Raw genomic sequence first — 16093 nt, forward strand, 5'->3', positions numbered from 1 at the left:
AATTGTTTTTTAAAGAGTTTACATGATTAATAAGAATAACAGAGTATTAAAGCAGGCAGAACAATAAGCTTCTCTTTTACACTTAGGGCTGTCTGAAAATCAGAAAAACCCTGAACAGTATTTCTTTAATTTCTTGTGGGTTTTGGAGAGGAAGCAGCTCTTTGCCCTAAAGATAATTTCTAATTTATCCCTACCTTCCACCCCTCTCATTACCCCACAATATCTACTCACCTTTCTGCTTCAGATTTGCTGACAGTATGTAAAACCACCCCTCATTGTGTTAGTAGTACTTCAAATATATTAATTAGTTTCAAAACAAGAAGATAAGCTTTCTGAATGGTTTTGCTCAAGGAGATGTAATGTTTGTCTCAGAAGAGTCCAGCAGTCAATTGGCCCATACAACCTGCCAAGGAAATACTACTGCTAGGAAACATCCATTTGTTTCAATGGAGCTCACTTGGAGCATGCCTGCTTGTCGTCAAGTGGTTTTTAATGCACGTCAAAAGCAGGCAAAGTTATAGGATTTATGAAAAACCCAGTGAAATTATTTCATTATCTAAAAAGAAGGCATAACTATATTCATATGCAAGTAAGTCTCCAATCCTACACACATTTACTTGGGAACACATCCCGCTGAATTCAATGAGGCTTACTTCTGAGTAGACATGCATAGGGATGGAGACATTTTTGTGCTTGTATGGTAGAAATATACTTCTCCTAGAAACATATAAAGCTGCATAGAGTAAAGATGGAAAAATGAGCATTTGTGAGCCCTCTAGAGCAGCGTTGAGACCTGACTTGAGAGCTTTCAGGACCTCCCACAGCAAAGTGTGGGTCAATCACTCTCTCTGCTGAGCCTGCAGCAAAGCATTTCCATTGGCCACACCTGGAAGGCAAATGGGTTGATCTACCAATCAGTTGCGAAATCTGCCTGAAGCTGGATTAAAAAATGCACTCAAGCTGATCCGACTAGGTTTTAGCGTAAGAAAAGGTGGGATTTAACTAGCACTGTGTGCTCCCATTTTCAGAAAAGAGAGGTGGAGACACACTGGAACCAGCACAATCATGCGTCATGGTGTGCACATTAAGCAGCAAACAGAGTTTACTGCATTTCCACATTTGATTAGAAATCTGTGGACATGTTAGGTGTGAAAAACATCTCTTCACTCTGGGCTGGACAATACTGGTTAACTGGCTCACCAGTGATGACATACACACACCATTTTGAGTTATCCCTTCGCAAATGCTTGTCTGTAGTCATCTAGTACATCACTATTTGCAGGGTCACACAGGAAACCTGGGAGAAACAACTATAAACAGTTCAAACACTTAAGAGGTGTGCCCTGTTCTCCGAGCTACATCTCTGGTGATGACAGGGTTAATAATGATAAGTAGTTAATAATGATAGTGGTTAATAAGGCATTCAAAAGTCAAAACTAGTGATGTGCTAGAATTCAGTCCAATTTGGATTTGGTACTGAATTTTCCATTAATTTGCTTATTCTTACTCGCTGAGGATCAGATTTTAATGTAGTGAATTTTCGTGGCTATTTTTGAAAATGGAAGTGTTTTTTTTTAAATCGCCTCTAAAACATCATTTGCAAGAATGATAATTTACCAATATTTCAAAATATCAGTATTTCCATCAAAATATCGACATTTCCTTTCAAAATACCGATATTAATATCTATATTTTTTCAAAGCAGAAAAACACCCAGATCAGTAAAAGTAGCGACCAGCAGATACAGAATGAACTCAAATCGATGCATGCCTGTTAGGTCGATGGGAATCCTTTTGAACCAGCACCGGACAATGGATCCCATCCCCAGTCAAAACACTAAAGTCACTCAAGTTTAGGGAGTGTTGTGAATCAGTACCCTCAGAAAATATCTAAGCATTCAGCCCCTACACTCACTGTGCCATTTTATTTTGATCTTTTCCCCCTTGTCCTTCCTTGCTATCCTCTTTCCTCTTCTCTGAAGTACCTTAGTTACTATGGAAACAAACACTGGCATATGCAGCGCTTAGTTGCATCTGTCTACTGGTGGCATATAAAAAGTCACGTTGAGATAATGGCATGGGAAATGGGGGGGGGGAACAGCGTGCGTGCAACTGGGTGTCACAAGAATACTATTTAAAAAAAAGAACTGGAGCAGTGGTTCCCAAACTTTTTTCCCACAGATCACTTGAAAATTGTGGAGGGTCTTGCCAGACCAGTTAATGATTTTTTGTAATGCACTGCGCTAGATGCTGTATGATTTTTTAATTGCATTTTATTGCTTATTTCTTAAGTTGTATTTTATTGTATTACAATCTAAATTCCACAGAACTCAAATGATAATACAATAAAACACAATATAAGAAATAAAAGAATAAAAATATAATTAAAATCAATATATTTAATGTGGACATGCTATGGACCACCAGAATGAAGCCCAAGGACCACAGTTTAGGAACCCCTGAACTACAGGACAATGGTTTATTCACCTGTGACATCATATTAAGCCAAAACACTCAGTTCCCCTGAACCTCCCCTAGATTCCGGCCAAGCACTTGCTGAGCTTTCAGCCTTAGCGTTTTAAAAAAAACAGACCCAAGTTTCTAGTCCTGACTAGAACTCCCATTATTGGCTGGAGCTGAGGGGAATTGAGGCTCAAAGCATCTGGAGGCACCAGGTTGGAGAAGGTTGCCACATCTGCACAATATTCTTATATACATTATAAAAGTCCACTTATAAAATACCACTTTAAAAGTCATGGCTCCCCAGACTTCCCTGGGAAGAAGGAATGATTGTTAAACCACACTGATAAGTGTACCTCTGTAAGGGGAATAGGGATCTCTCAGCAACTCTCAGCACCTTAAGCAAATTACATTTCCCAGGATATTTGGGGGAAGCCATGACTCTTAAAGTGGTATAATCCTAATCAAACAAGCCTTTTAAGTAGAAGATCTTTCCCAGTCTGCATCTGTATCGAAATTGTTTTTAAGATGTTTCAGGATGTTTTTTTGTTTTTGTTTTAGCATTTGTTTGTCACCCTGGGCTCCTTTGGAAGGAATGCCGAGACATCAATCAATCAATCAATCAATCAATCAAAATGCTTTAAATGTATGGTGCAAATGTGGCCTTAGTATTTTTTAATTTTAGAAGTATAAGGAGAAACATATTCTATGAAGATGTCCAGTGAGAAGTAAAATCTGCCCTTGGATTTCAGTGTTCTCATCAATGAGTGTACAAAACAGTAGTATGATGAATGAAACATACAAACAGCATTTATTAAATAACTTTAATTTACACGTATTATGCTACCTTTATTTCGATCTTTGCTATTTTTGATTTACAATGCCATCTCCTCCAAAGCTCCCTTAAACACCCACTATAGCATACACTATAGCTATGAATAGGAAAATGCAACTTTTAACAACAATGTGGAAAAGGCATTCCGCGCTCAGCCATAAAACTTACTGGGTGACCTTAGGCCAGTCACTGTCTCTCAGCCTACCCTACCCCACAGGATTGTTGTGAGGGATAACTTTAGGGGTGGGAGATAATTCTTTGGAAGAAAGGTAGAAATAGAAATAAATAAATACTGATTTCCTGGATACAGAATTGGTTTGCAGAGTCTGGATTCTTGCACAAGAGGGAAGGGAGAAGAGGATACTGGATCTTTCTTGTGGGGGAAAGGGTCCTTTGCTGTTAAATACTTTGCTACTAGAGGCTCATCAAACCGGTTACCTCTTGGTTTGGAGACTAGTCAAGACCTTTTTATGCTGCAGGGCTTTTTAGCAGGTCTAGTGATTGAGCTCAGCTGTGACTGTGTGGCACTTTTTTTTCTCTTTGTAGTTCGATTGGTTTGATTTTGATTGTGAGTTTAGAGAGACAAAATTTACAATTTAAAACAAAATGGTTGTGAGCCCTCCCTGAAGGCAGAAAATGAGTAAAAATGAACGCATAAAATCTGTGGCCCTACAGGCAAATACACTGCATAAAAGAGACAGGAACTAGATTAGTCTAAAACAAATCCACCCACTCCAGGAGTAGCATTTGTGGTGATAATTCCAACTTTTCACATTCATGCCTGACTCACACATCACATCAGTAGAAAGGGGGGGGGGAGGGACATCTCCAAACCAAACCTCTCTTTAGCTTAAATTGCAGGATGATTCATTCAGAAATGTGAGGAGAAATCACACCATTCAGTTTTAACAGGCTATCATTGCTGCTTGCTTGGTGCGAAGTAACTTTGGTGAGAACATGCTAAAAAAGAAAAGGAAAAAAACACCCTTCTCCTTAACCCCCCCCCCTCCCATTTGTTTTCAGGAAGTGTGAGTTTCACTATTTGGGGGAATAGAAGATTTCCCATCTGGGGAAGGTATTGAACTGTGAATGACAACATATACACAAAAGCTACAATGCAAAGCAAGAAATCCGTCTTCCTCAGAATCTCCCACAAGCATGCAAGAGAGGAAAATAAGGGGAGGTGGGATCTCAGCTGCAGCTATTTGTAGATATTACAGAGGAAGGTCAGGGAGAGACAGCTTTGGTCATGATAAGCTTATGGTATAATTCCATGGAAAAGATGGTGTCTATAATAAAATCTACCCTTTTTGGCACAATTAGGGCACACCATCTATATATGGGTGGCTGGGGTGGGGTGAGGGAGATTAATCAAGGGGTCCATATGGCTACCACTCAAAGTCCCAGCAGGCAATGGTCCCCTCCCTCACTTTCTCCCAGCCCAGCTGTCTCCCTTCCGCTAAGGAAAGAGCAGGAAGAGAAGACACTCAAGAGATTCGTGCAAGGCAAAGAGAGAAATGCTGTGATTTTAACGATCCTGACTGGAAACAAACCCACACTTCTTCTGTCCCCCATCCAAGTGGGAAAGGGAAGGGAGTGGCATGTACATAAACCCTCAGTGCGAGTTTGGAACAATAAACTTCTCAACCCCTTCCAGGGCCTTCAGGTAGGGTGAGGTAGGGATACAGGAAGCTGCCTCATACTGAATCTGACCAGTGGTCCATCCAGCTTAATACTGTCTCTACCTTGATTGGCAGTGGCTCTCCAGGGTTTCAGACAGGGGTCTCTCTCAGCCCTACCTGGAGATGCTGGGGACTGAACCTGGGCCCTTCTGCATGCAGATCAGTTGCTCTACCAGTGAGTTCTGGATATTCAAACAAACTAGTTTGGTCAAACAAAGCATAACTTAGCATTATGTGCAAACCGGGCCAGTACAAGTCCTCTTCTTTAAATATCTTGAGATGAGGAGGACAGGGAGGAGGATGTGATCTCCTTATGTTAGTTAGGCTCGCCAGGGTTTCAGACAGAGGTAGGGTTACCAGGTCTCCAGTTTTTGCCTGGAGACTCCTTTTTTTGGGTTCCTCTCTGGCCTGCAGGTGAGTCGCCCCAATCTCTGGACTCTTAGCTTTCATTTAAAAAAAAATTACGTTTCTAGGTGGTCTGGTTCAAGAGATATACACCAAAATGTCACCCACACACACAATTTCTGTTTGTAGCCAGCTGCTCTAATCTCCACCCTTTCAAGTTTTTCGCCAATAAGTGAAGTCAGGGTTGTGTGATTGATATTTGTTGACCTCCAGGCAATAGCTAGAACTAGGGTTGCCAGGTCAGAAGCATCCCAAAGCCTGAGATTTCAGGGATGGGCCCTAGTTATGTCATAGGGGCGGGTCCTAGTGATGTCATTAAGCATCATACATTAAGCATCAACCACAGTTGCCTGGAGCATACCACTCAAACAAACAAAAATTCTCTGACTGGAAATTAAGATAGAAAACTTAGCTAAATGAGGGTGTCTCCAGGTCCAGCTGAAGTGACAGGATCATTCCTTCTCACCTTCTTAGAGAACCTGGGTAAGGAACATTTAATCTAGCCTACTTGCTTTTGGCAAGAAGGGTTTAAGTGCCCTCAGGTCAGGCCAGTCACCAAAAGGCCATTGTAGGAAGAAAGCATAGTGTTGTGGAGATGTTAGATGAGAGCATTCAGGAGTAAAGATGGATGCCCCTGAAGGCTACAATTCCAAACACACTTACTAACAGGTTAAGCCCCACAGAACTCAACAGGACTCACTTCTGAGTAGATATTGTTAGGACTGTGCTGTTGGCAAGGCTTGACTAGGGATCCTCTGCAACAATCAAAGCAGGGTTGGCAACCCCCTACTTGGTATGCCCTGCCTGCCTTTTAAGGTGGCCACTCCAAACTTCTTTACAAACTTGACCCTTTACTGCACAGAGAGGTTTGAGAAATTAGTAAAAGAAGATTCTCTACTCTTTCTGCCTATTGTGTGGGCTGCTATAAAATCACTTTGACAGCCAACCCAGTTCCAGTGAGTAATAATTGACAGAGAGAAAACACACATGGTTTGGTCTATCTTCACAGGCAGTAGATTGGGAACAACAGCAATTGAAGCCACACTTCCCAGTATGTGAATTCTCTTTTATCACTATTGGGCAAGAAACAAACCATCATAACAAGGGGCATCATCAGTGGGTTTAAGGGGTTGAGCTGACCACATGGAACCACTGTTGTTGCTTCTATGGATGTAAGGGAGTAAGGTCAGAGGTAAATGAAATGCAAATAGAAAAGAAAAACAAAAGATAGTGTTGATTTCCTAAATGCTATACCATACCAACCACAGCAAGATTCCTAAGAATCTTGTAAGACATAAAATTCAGCATTTCACAACCAGTTAGTGTTCCTAAGCAAAACTAAAAAAAATCATGGCAGCCAGTCAGCCAAGGTCACAGAAATCCCCATGCAGCACAACCTGACCCGAGGGCTACAGTTAGTGCAGAATGCTGTGGCATGATTGCTGACGTGAGTGTGACCCTGTCAGCTCTGAAATCTGCACCGGTTGCCAATTTGCTACCAGGCCAAGTTCAAGGTGTGCTTTCCATGTTACAGGTTCCACATAATACTTATTCTGCTCTTGTAAGAAATTGATCCTTTATTGTGGCAGTATCTACACTTTGGAACTCCCTGTCTATTGACATTAGGCAGGTGCCTTCATTGTGCACATTTTGGCACCTGCTAAAAACTTTTTTGTTTAGGCAAGCCTACCCAGGCATGTAGAAGCTATTATATTTTTTAACTGTTTTTAACTCATTGTTGGTTTTATAGAGAGCCAGTGTCGTGTAGTGGTTAAGATGTTGGACTACAACCTGGGAGACCCGGGTTCAAATCCCCCCACAGCCATTAAGCTCACTTGGGCCAGTCACTGCCTCATGACCTTGGGCCAGTCACTGCCTCTCAGCCTCGGAAGAAGACAATGGAAAAACCCCTCTGAATACCGCTTACCATGAAAACCCTATTCACAGGGTCACCATAAGTCGGAATCGACTTGAAGGCAGTCCATTTCATTTTTATTTTGGTTTTATAATTTTGAATGTTTTTAAATACCTGTCTTTACCTGTTTTTGCCAATAATGTTATTATTTTAATTCCTTCTATAAACAGGTTTGAGGTTTTTCACAATAAAGTGGTATATAAATGTTGTAAGTAAAATTCATTTAAAACATTCAGAGTCACTGTGGCCCTTGGACTCTTTCTTTTAGGTACAAAGGAATCTGCCTTATACTGACTCAGGCCATTTGGTGCAATCTAGCTCAGGACTGATGACATGCACTAGCTTTGGCTCTCCTGGATTCCAGGCAATAGTGTCTTCCAGATATTGAATTTTGTACCTTTGCATGCAAAACATGTGCCCTACCACTGAGCTACAGTCCTTGCCCTGTTTTAAAAAGTATCTTTTAAAATTGATCCTTCCAATTCACTAATGAATGCACATCATACCTGGGGCAGATCCACACCACGCATTTAAAGCACATTCAACATACATTTGAAGCACATGAATCCCACCACAGAATCATGGGAACTGTATTTTGTCAAGGGTGGTAGGAACTATAATTGTGAGGAGAAAATTACACTTCCCAGAATTCTTTGGGAAAAGTCATGTGCTTTATATGCGACTTGGATATGCTTTAAATGCTTGCCTAATGCTGGGTAGACTTGCCTAAACAAAAATGTTTTTAGCACGTGTCAAAATGAGTACAATGAAGGCACTTGCCTAATGTCAACAGGCAGGGAATTCCAAAGCATAGGTGATGCCACACTAAAGGAGTGATTTCTTACAAAAGCAGAACAAGTACTATGTGGCACCCATAACATGGAAAGCACACCTTGAACTTGGCCTGGTAGCAAATCAACAACCAGTGCAGATTTCAGAGCAGAGGTATTATGTGGTGACAGGGTCTCACTCACATCAGGGCTCAAGTTGAAAAACATACTTTCTTGCAGACAGGGGAGGGAAGGTCAAGGGAAGAATAATATTGATTCTGTCTGAATCTGAAGTTCTTTCCCAGTATTACACTGAAAACACGGGTAAGACCTTCAATCCATGTTAGCAAGGGGGAAAGGGGGGGGGAAAGCCCTCCAAAATAAAAATAAAACCCATCTTCTTCCTCCAACTGAGACAGACTTTATTCCAGATGCTAAACTTTTTCATCAGTTATTTAATTTGCCTCTTTGAACATACGAAGCAGCGGTCCATGTAAACATTCAAATTTATGAATTAACCATTGGGTTTGTCCACAAGCCAAGCCAAGCCAAGCCAAGCCTCCCTCCATCTGCCTGCACAGCTCAGACACCAACTTGTCAGACACAACAACATATCTTCAGGGGCTTGGCAACATTCAGTGAAATCTGCTTAATCTACAAAAAGGGCTTACGTGCCCCCTTTGATTAATAAGGAAGGAAAGAAAAAAACCCTTTAAACAGGGGTAAGTGCTATAGCTTGGTGGTAGAGCATCTGTTTTGCATGCAGAAGGCTGTGGATTCAATACCCAGCATCTTCAGGTAGGGGTGGGAGAAAAGCCTGTCTGATATCCTGGCAAGCTAATGCCAGTCAGTGCAGACAATACAGAGCTAGATGAATCATTGGTCTGACACAGCTTCCTATGCCCCTATGTTCCTTGAACACACACACAGACAACACATGCATGCGCACACACACTTTAGTGTTTGTTGCCTTATGGATGGAATTTCAGCACACAGAAATGGACACACACAGAGAGAGGACCCACTCCATAGAGGCATATGTGACATTGCTAGATTTCAATTTTGAAAGAGTTGTTCTGGGTTCACTACCAACTAGAAGACACATTCTCTGACTCAGAGCTGTCTTGCTTCTGATGTGTGAGGGCTCCCTACAGTAATTTAAGCAAAGAAGGGAAAAAATACTGTATGCATGCTCAGCCTCAGACACACTGTTATTATTTAACATTTTCTAGGTCTAGACTCCTAGCATCTAAAGCAGCCTTCTCTAGCCTAATCCCTTCCAGGAGATTTGGATGACAACTCCCACCAGTCCTAGGCAGCACAGCTGTTCAGGTATCCCATTTTGTGAGGGTGGTTACCCTGCAAGGCAGCTTATAAATTCTCTTCCCTTAGAAGGGAAGCAAGCCCCAGCATCAGTAGTGCTCTTCTGGTCATCAGCATTGTTGCAGCTTACAGTGAGGAAGAGTGGGAGAGGAGAGGCAGTAGCAAGACTGGTGCCATGCAAATTGACCTTACTGACACCTCACCCTTCCTGAGTCTGGTGACAGGAGGCCAGGAAAGTGCCCCCCCTCACTCCTGCTCAGCACTATTATGTTTTTGATGTGTGTTGAAAATCTTCCTTTTCTCCCAAATCTTCCCAAATACCATTTATCTTGTTTCTGCAATTTTTAATTCTTGCTAGTATTTATGTTTTAAATATTGTTTTACAATCAGTTTTGTACTTTATATTTTTACTTCTGTACATTGCATGGATATTCCTTAATTAAATTTTAAATAAATATATAAAACTGCTTCCCCTTGCTCTAGAATTGCTGTTTTTCTTCTGTTTTTTTTAAATGTGTGACTCTGTTTTAAATCACTTTTTGTATGTTGCTTTGGACCCCCAAGGACCATCAGGGACCAAATGTGTAGGATGTCAAGTATGATATGTAGGAAAGTAAGTAAATAAACAAGACATCACATCTCTAGAGAGCCTCACACAGCTTACATTTCCATAATATGCCTTACTTCACAAGCTTATGCATATCTAGTTCCCCATTAAATGGGATTTACTCTCTTGTATGCATAGGATTAAAGCCTTAGTTTGGAAAACATCTGAAATGATAGTATGTCTCTGAATACTAGTTGATGGGAATCATAAGTGGGAAGAGTGTATTTGGGTATTGCTTGTGGGGTTCCCAGAAGAGGAATCTCATTGGCCACTGTGAGAATAGGATGTTGGACTAGATGTGCCACTGGCCTGTTCCAACAGGGCTGTTCCAATGTTCTTATACAACCTCACTACACACAATTCTTTGCATACTGCACAATTGCCAAAGGATAAGATTTAACTCTCTTTAGCAGCAGTGGCAGTTGGTGGTTCCATGTCATCAGGGCAGTGGAGTCTACTCTGGGTTGTAGTCTGAATGTTCAAGGAGCTGTCCAAGATGCTTCAGCGATTGTTTAGCAGACCATACATAATGCGTCTGCTCAGTTGCTTTTTATACCCAATCAGAGAAGTTTAGAAGTAGCGTCCTTCTCAGCTGAATGCTGCTCCTGTCTCTACTCACAAATCCTGTTTCCCTTTTTTCTCCTCTATTGTCCATGCTTTAAAGGGGCTGCTTCAGGTTTCATTCTTTGTTCGATAGCCTCATGGGGCGATCAGTCTCAGTCCCTTCTGCTGTGGTCTTTATCCATTGTGTCCGCCCTTTTCTGCACAGTTGTACTGTTATTCATTAGTCACCTGCTGCCACTGGGCACTGCTGATCTCTGTGAGCTAAATCATCGGATTCAAAGCTCCTCTCAAAGCCAGCGAAAAAGTGAGCAGAGGTATGTCAAAATATAGAACGTTCCAACAGGTGGTGAAGACATATACAAAAGCAAACAGCATTTTGTACAGGGACAGCCCAAGTTGTCTGGGTACTGGGCAGGGAGGGGATGAAACGGCAAACCACTTTTTCTTGCAGTGAGAGTGAAATGCTAAATTAAGTAACTGACATGCTGATATTCTCTAATGATAAGGCTGCTCCTGCAGCGAGGGTTGAGCCACGGCTGATGGGAATTGTAGCCCTAAACATCTGGAAGGCACCAAGTTAGTGAAGGCTACCCTAAAGGGAATATATTCCACACTGATGTGTCTGCTGAGGAATTTCTAATGTGGGGGGGACCTTTTCTAGTCTGAGGCAGTGGCAGCTGGTGGCTCTGTGTCAGTGGGGCAGTGGAATCAGCTCTGGGTTACCTGGAAGGCCAGGGTTCGAATCCCCACACAGCCATGAAGCTCACTGGGTGACCTTGGGCCAGTCACTGCCTCTCAGCCTCAGAGGAAGGCAATGGTAAACCACCTCTGAATACTGCCTACCATGAAAACCTTATTCATAGGGTCGCCATAAGTCGGGATTGACTTGTAGGCAGTCCATTTCCAATTTTTTAGTCTGAACTTTCAAGGAGCTGTCCAAGGTGGTATGATACTGCTTCAAATGTATAGTAAAGATTAGGCCAAAATGACACACACCTGCAAATTATACTGCTGAAATGATGAAAGTTGGAGGGTGTGTATAATAAGAAGTAGATTTTTTAATGAAAAGACTGTGGTCAGTTCATTTCTGGAACCAGCTGATAGATACTGGGGTCTAGTAAAAAACAAAGTAGACTCTGCAAGCCTGAAATTGGCCCACCCTTGCTATAACAGAATAAAGAAAAAGCAGAATAATTATTTATCAACTGATAGCTTTTTATTTAGCTCTATTGTTTGTTATTAGAATGGCACCACTGAGATCTGGCAATAAGAGGATTCTATTCAAAGACAGAAATTCAATTTTTAAAATATATTTACAGAATTAGTTTTCAATCCAACACACCTACTTACAAAAATAAATGACTTGTGTATGGCCCCCACAGAATAATGTGTGGTTTTGCATTAAGTATGCATCACTATCCTATAGCATCCTGTCTATAAAGAATGGATACACACCCACTATTTTCCTGATGGTTGGAGATGCTCATTTGTATGGTAATGCTTTCAATTTGGTTTTTCAGCTCTGCAAGAAAAATGACCCCCTCCCATGCCCTTTTAAAGACTGATCATTTCCCTTCTCCATTAGTTTCATTATCTGTTATGATTTGGAGAATGGCTCCCTTAAAATGACTATATTACGTGCACCAGTGAAGGACTATATATCATGCCAGTTCCCTGCAACTGCAAAAGAGAGATGAGCTTTTGCAAGACTGTGAGTCCAAGCTCAACTCAATCATTTTATTAAGTTACCTGTTCTCTTCTTAGGTATCTCCTGTCATTGAAAGGCAACGTGGTAAATGTCATATACAGTTTTGCCAGGGTGTTTTTTTTACATAATCTTGTTAAAAGGCAAGACTGTGTCTATAGGCTAATATCAAGAAACAAAACAAAGTACTTCACCAAGTGGAACAATCATTTTCTGACTAGGAAGAACACACTTATTAGCCACACTCGGGGACCATATGCGCAGCCATCAGAATCACATGGAAAAGTGATGATTCAATATATGGTTACTGCAGCGAGATTACTATATGCACAAAGATGGAAGGATACAACACTACCAACAATTGAAGAATGGCTACTAAAACTAATGGACTTGGCAGAAATGGATAAGCTGATGTGTCTATTGAGAGAAAAAACAACAGTCACATTTCTCAAGGACTGGGATCCCTTTCTGAGTTTTTTGCGAGACACAGAAAATGAATTGGTGATATTGGGATTTGATGATTAACTAGATTATTTAATTGAGAAAAAAGGAGATTATGTAATTTATGAGTGAACAAGGTATCTTTATATGTATCTGTTATAGCTGATCGAAAATAAATTGGAAGTCATCTGTTTTTGCATTTTTTTTCTCTTTATCTTTCTTTTGTATTTCATCTGTATTTTATTTTTAAAAATAATAAATAAATAAAAAATTATACTGCGAGAATCACATGGAAAAGATTTATCTGGACTGTGCCACGTCATGCACTACTGGGAATAGGCTATGCATATTTGAGTGTGCATCAACTGTCCGGATCCACCAGTACTAGAACTGGGAATTGTTGGCTTTCTATGCAGTTGTCCTGTTTCTTTAGCTATTAGAACTGCAGTTTGGAGCCTCTTCCACAGCTACAAGTCATGATGGCTATATTCTGCCTCCAGGATCATCATACCAGAAGGGCCTTGCCTGGTGGAGCAGAGCTACAGCACTAGCTTGCCGGCAGTGGGATTATTGCTGGTTACCTCAAAACGGAGAGGGGAGAGGCAGTAGGAAGAGTGGCACAGCATGGGAGCAGAGCCAATCTGGTGTTCCCATACCAATCTCCCCACTGCCCCAACCCTCTCAGTAAGCAGCAGCAACCCCACTGCTGGGAAGGTAGCACTGTGGTTCCGCCCCACCAGGCAAGTCACTTCTATACCATGCTTCGGAATACCAGTTGCTTTGGAACAACAGCTGGAGAGGTCCATTTCCTGTTGTGGTTGTGAGCTTCACATAAGCATCTGGTTGGTCAGTGTTGAAACCAGGTTGCCAGACTTGACAGCCTTTGGACTGATCTAGCAGGGCTCCTGATGTTTCTGGCAATGAAGTATCTCAGGCTCTAGTCTGACCCCACTCACCCTGGCTGGCCATCGGACACTTTCTGGCCTGGAGGTTTGTGTGTGCAACAAATGGTCCTGCTGGCTCTGGTGTGTTTCTGTGTGCACACTTTGATTCTGGCCCTGACACATCTTGTGGCTCCCTTCTGACAGATGCCAGTGGCTCAGCCCTGAGTTGTTGTTGATTTTCACCCAACCTTGGACAGTTCCTTGACAGTTTGAACTAAAACCCAGAGCAGATTGCACTGCCCCACTGACATGGAGCCACCAGCCACAATTGTCTCTCCCCCCCCCCGGATTACAAGAAGGGAAATTTGCAAGTCATGGACATAGCTGCAACTGTAAATAGCAAAGCTCCCTCTCTTCCTAAGATAAGCAGCAGCCTAACATTTCTTAATCCTTAGCATCTCCTCAGCTGTTGTAATTTTCTCTTAACCTAGCATTTCAGGTACTTCTTGCATTCCACACACTTCTTCCAGTAAAGGGGGGGGGTCTGTGTGCGCGCGCGTAAGTGGAACCTTTACAGGAAACCACGTGACATATTTCAAAAGCTCTCTGCCAGAGCTTTGGAGGAGGCCGCTGGCCCAGATGAACATGGAAGATTTCATTCCCGCTGAATGATGAACTGCCATTAATACCACCTTTTAGCAACAAACATATACAAGGTATTAGAAATGTTGGAGCCACATCTGCACACACACTCCATTCTTTGGAAAACATTTTATGGAATGCAAAGCAAAGCAGAACTGCAGATCTTAGTACTATAGCACCTAGGGTACAGGATACATGGTGTGTAAGCATCTCTTCGCAAGAACATCACTGCTTGACTGTTCCCTCTTGCACTTTGTTTTTTTGCACAAATGTTCTTTCAACCAATCATCACCCTGGATACATGTATTATAAAACTATACCATAAAAGTATTTTGCTATTGTTGTTCAGGTTACAGCAGACACTGCCGGATAAAATTCAGAGTCGGGAGACCCTCAGGAGCAGGGTGGGAGGGGGCGCAGGGGGAAAGAGAAGGAATAGCTGGAATTTGCCTCCCTTCCCATTCTGCTGGCAGATACCTTTAGCCAGCAGAATAATGCCAGTTCAATTTCACCCACAGCTTTACTGGGTTTTTTAAAATGTTAAGCGAACCAAGGCTAAATTATAATTATTTTTATCATTTGCAAGGAGAAAGGGGGGTTGGAATTTTAAGGTTTTAATGTGAATTATATGTTTTCATGTTGTACGTTGCCCAGAGTGGCTGGTAAACCAGCCAGATGGAAGACTAATAAATTTAATAAATAAATAAATAAATAAAAATTCTGTTTATTGTTTTCTATTTTATTTGTTATGAAAATGCAATATAATATTACATTATAAAAGAAAGAAGTCAGGGAGCTTTGAGCTTGCAGAAAAAGAGTGTTCATTTCATATACATCCAAGGAGTACAAGACAAGGAACAGACATTCTTCCCTGTCAAGGCAACATCATGTGCAAACCAAATCTCTGTGTCACCTTCAACCTAGCCTTCTGATTGGCTAAACCAGTCTTCCACCAACCCGGTGCCCTCTGAATGTTGTTGAACAACTCCCATCAGCTCCAGGCAGCAAGGCCAATGGTTAGGGATGATGGGAGTTGTTGTCCAAAACATCTCGAGGGAACCTGGTTAGGTTAGACAATCCTATACAGGATGCCACCCTGAACATTCTAGCTCTGATTTAGATCTCAAGAAGCCTGCTTTGCTCAAACTGCCCAGACTGGAGCAAAGCCTTTGTCCTTGTCTCCAGTGCCTAGCCTATGCTCTTTGTATGGACAACAGCCCTAAATGCTGACCTCTGTTTGGCTACCTCACCGAGGTCATGGTTTAATCCTTAAAAAGTGAAAACATTTTAGTTGCAAAACTCCTAAAGTTTCAAAATGTTCTGGCAGCGACAGATAAGCAAGGCTCAAGCTCTTGCATATGGCTTTTATCACTTCTTGGATCATGTGAAACTGCTCTATGATGGTAAGTCCTTAGGAAGGTTTACAGTTTAGCATTTGTTATGTACCCATTTACTAGCAACTCCATTCCAGTAGTATGACGTTCCAAAAGTCCTTGATAAGTATTTTGGAGGGGAATTTTTTGAAGAGCTTTTATGTCGGCCATCAATTGTATCCAGTACTTAATGGATGTCATGGGAATCAAAAAGGAGGTGCCCAGGATATATCAACAAAAAAGTTTCACTTCAGAAAAGGTTCTCTAGAAGGCAATGAAACAGACATTGAGTTACATGGACTTACTGACCATGCAGAAACAGTGTCAGTCTAAACAAACAGAACCAAGGGCATAAGCAACAATTGCTTAAACTATGGCAAAGGGTATTTCCTTTTTACCCTGTGTCAGCCTTTTCATATTAAGACAGAAATACAAGATTGTCCTGGCTCTTGCCCAAACCACGGTAACAAAAGGTTATTACTTATGAG

The 16093-nt window shown here is 41.6% G+C and overlaps 1 protein-coding gene across 3 annotated transcripts in view; it reads right to left on the minus strand.

Moving 5' to 3' along the window:
- The window catches only part of CCDC85C (coiled-coil domain containing 85C), a 229385-nt gene that overhangs the window by 20382 nt on the left and 192910 nt on the right, over positions 1-16093 (minus strand). The window lies entirely within an intron of this gene.

The sequence above is a fragment of the Rhineura floridana genome, chromosome 2, assembly GCF_030035675.1.
Source record: "Rhineura floridana isolate rRhiFlo1 chromosome 2, rRhiFlo1.hap2, whole genome shotgun sequence".
Lineage (NCBI taxonomy): Eukaryota > Metazoa > Chordata > Lepidosauria > Squamata > Rhineuridae > Rhineura > Rhineura floridana.